The sequence below is a fragment of the Larus michahellis genome, unplaced genomic scaffold (genome assembly GCF_964199755.1).
Source record: "Larus michahellis unplaced genomic scaffold, bLarMic1.1 SCAFFOLD_26, whole genome shotgun sequence".
In the NCBI taxonomy this organism is placed as follows: domain Eukaryota; kingdom Metazoa; phylum Chordata; class Aves; order Charadriiformes; family Laridae; genus Larus; species Larus michahellis.
This window is the reverse complement of record NW_027436225.1, coordinates 5,939,588-5,947,124: the sequence shown is the minus strand read 5'-3', so window position 1 is coordinate 5,947,124 and position 7,537 is coordinate 5,939,588.

The window sequence follows — 7,537 nt, the reverse complement described above, 5'->3', positions numbered from 1 at the left end:
CCGGGACAGTGAAACCCTATGTCAGAGACACTGAGAAGAAGCCCCAATGTTCCTTCCAGTCATTTTCAGTGTGGGTGCCTTCTCCACGTGGTTCCTGGTTTCACTGCAGCTCTGAAGAGAATGTTAGCAAAGAGGTAACCGGGACACTGAAAACAGTACTCAAAGACAGGGAGAGCAAGCTCTACATTACTCTCTTGGCACTTTGTATGTGGGACATACAGCGAGATGTTTGCTGCTTTTGCGTTTGGCTGTTGTGAGATTTACAGCACAAAGATATCTAGTTGATTTGAAGCAGTTCCGAGAAAGTCTAAACATAAGCCCCACTTTTGCCTCCTGGCATTTTCCATGTGGGAGATATAGCAGGATGTATATTGGTTTTGAGGACAACTCAATGGACAGTGTGGGCAGAAAAGTTCCTGGCTCCTTGAATGCCGTTTCTGTAGACACTGCGATCAATGCGGGAGATATGTCAAGATGTGTGTTGGTTTTGAGGAAGGCTCTCTGGAGAGTCTTAGCAAAGAGGTCACACGGATAATCAGAGCAATTCTCAGAGACACTGAGACCAAGCTCCACAATTCCTCCTGGCACTTTCCCTGTAGGAGATACCGCAAGATGTTTCTGTATATTGGGCACTGCGCTCTGCAGGGTGTTAGCAGAGACTTTCCCGGGACAGTGAAACCCTATGTCAGAGACACTGAGAAGAAGCCCCAATGTTCCTTCCAGTCATTTTCAGTGTGGGTGCCTTCTCCACGTGGTTCCTGGTTTCACTGCAGCTCTGAAGAGAATGTTAGCAAAGAGGTAACCGGGACACTGAAAACTGTACTCAAAGACAGGGAGAGCAAGCTCTACATTACTCTCTTGGCACTTTGGATGTGGGACATACAGCGAGATGTTTGCTGCTTTTGCGTTTGTCTGTTGGGAGATTTACAGCACAAAGATATCTAGTTGATTTGAAGCAGTTCCGAGAAAGTCTAAACATAATCCCCACTTTTGCCTCCTGGCATTTTCCATGTGGGAGATATAGCAGGATGTATATTGGTTTTGAGGACAACTCAATGGACAGTGTGGGCAGAAAAGTTCCTGGCTCCTTGAATGCCGTTTCTGGAGACACTGCGATCAATGCGGGAGATATGTCAAGATGTGTGTTGGTTTTGAGGAAGGCTCTCTGGAGAGTCTTAGCAAAGAGGTCACACGGATAATCAGAGCAATTCTCAGAGACACTGAGAACAAGATCGAGAATTCCCTCTTGGCACTTTCCCTGTAGGAGATACCGCAAGACGTTTCTGTATATTGGGCACTGCGCTCTGCAGGGTGTTAGCAGAGACTTTCCCGGGACAGTGAAACCCTATGTCAGAGACACTGAGAAGAAGCCCCAATGTTCCTTCCAGGCATTTTCAGTGTGGGTGCCTTCTCCACGTGGTTCCTGGTTTCACTGCAGCTCTGAAGAGAATGTTAGCAAAGAGGTAACCGGGACACTGAAAACTGTACTCAAAGACAGGGAGAGCAAGCTCTACATTACTCTCTTGGCACTTTGGATGTGGGACATACAGCGAGATGTTTGCTGCTTTTGCGTTTGTCTGTTGGGAGATTTACAGCACAAAGATATCTAGTTGATTTGAAGCAGTTCCGAGAAAGTCTAAACATAAGCCCCACTTTTGCCTCCTGGCATTTTCCATGTGGGAGATATAGCAGGATGTATATTGGTTTGGAGGACAACTCAATGGACAGTGTGGGCAGAAAAGTTCCTGGCTCCTTGAATGCCGTTTCTGGAGACACTGCGATCAATGCGGGAGATATGTCAAGATGTGTGTTGGTTTTGAGGAAGGCTCTCTGGAGAGTCTTAGCAAAGAGGTCACACGGATAATCAGAGCAATTCTCAGAGACACTGAGACCAAGCTCCACAATTCCTCCTGGCACTTTCCCTGTAGGAGATACCGCAAGATGTTTCTGTATATTGGGCACTGCGCTCTGCAGGGTGTTAGCAGAGACTTTCCCGGGACAGTGAAACCCTATGTCAGAGACACTGAGAAGAAGCCCCAATGTTCCTTCCAGTCATTTTCAGTGTGGGTGCCTTCTCCACGTGGTTCCTGGTTTCACTGCAGCTCTGAAGAGAATGTTAGCAAAGAGGTAACCGGGACACTGAAAACTGTACTCAAAGACAGGGAGAGCAAGCTCTACATTACTCTCTTGGCACTTTGGATGTGGGACATACAGCGAGATGTTTGCTGCTTTTGCGTTTGTCTGTTGGGAGATTTACAGCACAAAGATATCTAGTTGATTTGAAGCAGTTCCGAGAAAGTCTAAACATAATCCCCACTTTTGCCTCCTGGCATTTTCCATGTGGGAGATATAGCAGGATGTATATTGGTTTTGAGGACAACTTAATGGACAGTGTGGGCAGAAAAGTTCCTGGCTCCTTGAATGCCGTTTCTGGAGACACTGCGATCAATGCGGGAGATATGTCAAGATGTGTGTTGGTTTTGAGGAAGGCTCTCTGGAGAGTCTTAGCAAAGAGGTCACACGGATAATCAGAGCAATTCTCAGAGACACTGAGAACAAGATCGAGAATTCCCTCTTGGCACTTTCCCTGTAGGAGATACCGCAAGACGTTTCTGTATATTGGGCACTGCGCTCTGCAGGGTGTTAGCAGAGACTTTCCCGGGACAGTGAAACCCTATGTCAGAGACACTGAGAAGAAGCCCCAATGTTCCTTCCAGTCATTTTCAGTGTGGGTGCCTTCTCCACGTGGTTCCTGGTTTCACTGCAGCTCTGAAGAGAATGTTAGCAAAGAGGTAACCGGGACACTGAAAACAGTACTCAAAGACAGGGAGAGCAAGCTCTACATTACTCTCTTGGCACTTTGTATGTGGGACATACAGCGAGATGTTTGCTGCTTTTGCGTTTGGCTGTTGTGAGATTTACAGCACAAAGATATCTAGTTGATTTGAAGCAGTTCCGAGAAAGTCTAAACATAAGCCCCACTTTTGCCTCCTGGCATTTTCCATGTGGGAGATATAGCAGGATGTATATTGGTTTTGAGGACAACTCAATGGACAGTGTGGGCAGAAAAGTTCCTGGCTCCTTGAATGCCGTTTCTGTAGACACTGCGATCAATGCGGGAGATATGTCAAGATGTGTGTTGGTTTTGAGGAAGGCTCTCTGGAGAGTCTTAGCAAAGAGGTCACACGGATAATCAGAGCAATTCTCAGAGACACTGAGAACAAGATCGAGAATTCCCTCTTGGCACTTTCCCTGTAGGAGATACCGCAAGACGTTTCTGTATATTGGGCACAGCGCTCTGCAGGGTGTTAGCAGAGACTTTCCCGGGACAGTGAAACCCTATGTCAGAGACACTGAGAAGAAGCCCCAATGTTCCTTCCAGGCATTTTCAGTGTGGGTGCCTTCTCCACGTGGTTCCTGGTTTCACTGCAGCTCTGAAGAGAATGTTAGCAAAGAGGTAACCGGGACACTGAAAACAGTACTCAAAGACAGGGAGAGCAAGCTCTACATTACTCTCTTGGCACTTTGGATGTGGGACATACAGCGAGATGTTTGCTGCTTTTGCGTTTGTCTGTTGGGAGATTTACAGCACAAAGATATCTAGTTGATTTGAAGCAGTTCCGAGAAAGTCTAAACATAATCCCCACTTTTCCCTCCTGGCATTTTCCATGTGGGAGATATAGCAGGATGTATATTGGTTTTGAGGACAACTCAATGGACAGTGTGGGCAGAAAAGTTCCTGGCTCCTTGAATGCCGTTTCTGGAGACACTGCGATCAATGCGGGAGATATGTCAAGATGTGTGTTGGTTTTGAGGAAGGCTCTCTGGAGAGTCTTAGCAAAGAGGTCACACGGATAATCAGAGCAATTCTCAGAGACACTGAGAACAAGATCGAGAATTCCCTCTTGGCACTTTCCCTGTAGGAGATACCGCAAGACGTTTCTGTATATTGGGCACTGCGCTCTGCAGGGTGTTAGCAGAGACTTTCCCGGGACAGTGAAACCCTATGTCAGAGACACTGAGAAGAAGCCCCAATGTTCCTTCCAGTCATTTTCAGTGTGGGTGCCTTCTCCACGTGGTTCCTGGTTTCACTGCAGCTCTGAAGAGAATGTTAGCAAAGAGGTAACCGGGACACTGAAAACTGTACTCAAAGACAGGGAGAGCAAGCTCTACATTACTCTCTTGGCACTTTGGATGTGGGACATACAGCGAGATGTTTGCTGCTTTTGCGTTTGTCTGTTGGGAGATTTACAGCACAAAGATATCTAGTTGATTTGAAGCAGTTCCGAGAAAGTCTAAACATAATCCCCACTTTTGCCTCCTGGCATTTTCCATGTGGGAGATATAGCAGGATGTATATTGGTTTGGAGGACAACTCAATGGACAGTGTGGGCAGAAAAGTTCCTGGCTCCTTGAATGCCGTTTCTGGAGACACTGCGATCAATGAGGGAGATATGTCAAGATGTGTGTTGGTTTTGAGGAAGGCTCTCTGGAGAGTCTTAGCAAAGAGGTCACACGGATAATCAGAGCAATTCTCAGAGACACTGAGACCAAGCTCCACAATTCCTGCTGGCACTTTCCCTGTAGGAGATACCGCAAGATGTTTCTGTATATTGGGCACTGCGCTCTGCAGGGTGTTAGCAGAGACTTTCCCGGGACAGTGAAACCCTATGTCAGAGACACTGAGAAGAAGCCCCAATGTTCCTTCCAGTCATTTTCAGTGTGGGTGCCTTCTCCACGTGGTTCCTGGTTTCACTGCAGCTCTGAAGAGAATGTTAGCAAAGAGGTAACCGGGACACTGAAAACTGTACTCAAAGACAGGGAGAGCAAGCTCTACATTACTCTCTTGGCACTTTGGATGTGGGACATACAGCGAGATGTTTGCTGCTTTTGCGTTTGTCTGTTGGGAGATTTACAGCACAAAGATATCTAGTTGATTTGAAGCAGTTCCGAGAAAGTCTAAACATAATCCCCACTTTTGCCTCCTGGCATTTTCCATGTGGGAGATATAGCAGGATGTATATTGGTTTTGAGGACAACTCAATGGACAGTGTGGGCAGAAAAGTTCCTGGCTCCTTGAATGCCGTTTCTGGAGACACTGCGATCAATGCGGGAGATATGTCAAGATGTGTGTTGGTTTTGAGGAAGGCTCTCTGGAGAGTCTTAGCAAAGAGGTCACACGGATAATCAGAGCAATTCTCAGAGACACTGAGAACAAGATCGAGAATTCCCTCTTGGCACTTTCCCTGTAGGAGATACCGCAAGACGTTTCTGTATATTGGGCACTGCGCTCTGCAGGGTGTTAGCAGAGACTTTCCCGGGACAGTGAAACCCTATGTCAGAGACACTGAGAAGAAGCCCCAATGTTCCTTCCAGTCATTTTCAGTGTGGGTGCCTTCTCCACGTGGTTCCTGGTTTCACTGCAGCTCTGAAGAGAATGTTAGCAAAGAGGTAACCGGGACACTGAAAACTGTACTCAAAGACAGGGAGAGCAAGCTCTACATTACTCTCTTGGCACTTTGGATGTGGGACATACAGCGAGATGTTTGCTGCTTTTGCGTTTGTCTGTTGGGAGATTTACAGCACAAAGATATCTAGTTGATTTGAAGCAGTTCCGAGAAAGTCTAAACATAATCCCCACTTTTGCCTCCTGGCATTTTCCATGTGGGAGATATAGCAGGATGTATATTGGTTTGGAGGACAACTCAATGGACAGTGTGGGCAGAAAAGTTCCTGGCTCCTTGAATGCCGTTTCTGGAGACACTGCGATCAATGAGGGAGATATGTCAAGATGTGTGTTGGTTTTGAGGAAGGCTCTCTGGAGAGTCTTAGCAAAGAGGTCACACGGATAATCAGAGCAATTCTCAGAGACACTGAGACCAAGCTCCACAATTCCTCCTGGCACTTTCCCTGTAGGAGATACCGCAAGATGTTTCTGTATATTGGGCACTGCGCTCTGCAGGGTGTTAGCAGAGACTTTCCCGGGACAGTGAAACCCTATGTCAGAGACACTGAGAAGAAGCCCCAATGTTCCTTCCAGTCATTTTCAGTGTGGGTGCCTTCTCCACGTGGTTCCTGGTTTCACTGCAGCTCTGAAGAGAATGTTAGCAAAGAGGTAACCGGGACACTGAAAACAGTACTCAAAGACAGGGAGAGCAAGCTCTACATTACTCTCTTGGCACTTTGTATGTGGGACATACAGCGAGATGTTTGCTGCTTTTGCGTTTGGCTGTTGTGAGATTTACAGCACAAAGATATCTAGTTGATTTGAAGCAGTTCCGAGAAAGTCTAAACATAAGCCCCACTTTTGCCTCCTGGCATTTTCCATGTGGGAGATATAGCAGGATGTATATTGGTTTTGAGGACAACTCAATGGACAGTGTGGGCAGAAAAGTTCCTGGCTCCTTGAATGCCGTTTCTGTAGACACTGCGATCAATGCGGGAGATATGTCAAGATGTGTGTTGGTTTTGAGGAAGGCTCTCTGGAGAGTCTTAGCAAAGAGGTCACACGGATAATCAGAGCAATTCTCAGAGACACTGAGAACAAGATCGAGAATTCCCTCTTGGCACTTTCCCTGTAGGAGATACCGCAAGACGTTTCTGTATATTGGGCACAGCGCTCTGCAGGGTGTTAGCAGAGACTTTCCCGGGACAGTGAAACCCTATGTCAGAGACACTGAGAAGAAGCCCCAATGTTCCTTCCAGTCATTTTCAGTGTGGGTGCCTTCTCCACGTGGTTCCTGGTTTCACTGCAGCTCTGAAGAGAATGTTAGCAAAGAGGTAACCGGGACACTGAAAACAGTACTCAAAGACAGGGAGAGCAAGCTCTACATTACTCTCTTGGCACTTTGGATGTGGGACATACAGCGAGATGTTTGCTGCTTTTGTGTTTGTCTGTTGGGAGATTTACAGCACAAAGATATCTAGTTGATTTGAAGCAGTTCCGAGAAAGTCTAAACATAATCCCCACTTTTGCCTCCTGGCATTTTCCATGTGGGAGATATAGCAGGATGTATATTGGTTTTGAGGACAACTCAATGGACAGTGTGGGCAGAAAAGTTCCTGGCTCCTTGAATGCCGTTTCTGGAGACACTGCGATCAATGCGGGAGATATGTCAAGATGTGTGTTGGTTTTGAGGAAGGCTCTCTGGAGAGTCTTAGCAAAGAGGTCACACGGATAATCAGAGCAATTCTCAGAGACACTGAGAACAAGATCGAGAATTCCCTCTTGGCACTTTCCCTGTAGGAGATACCGCAAGACGTTTCTGTATATTGGGCACTGCGCTCTGCAGGGTGTTAGCAGAGACTTTCCCGGGACAGTGAAACCCTATGTCAGAAGCACTGAGAAGAACCCCCAATGTTCCTTCCAGTCATTTTCAGTGTGGGTGCCTTCTCCACGTGGTTCCTGGTTTCACTGCAGCTCTGAAGAGAATGTTAGCAAAGAGGTAACCGGGACACTGAAAACAGTACTCAAAGACAGGGAGAGCAAGCTCTACATTACTCTCTTGGCACTTTGGATGTGGGACATACAGCGAGA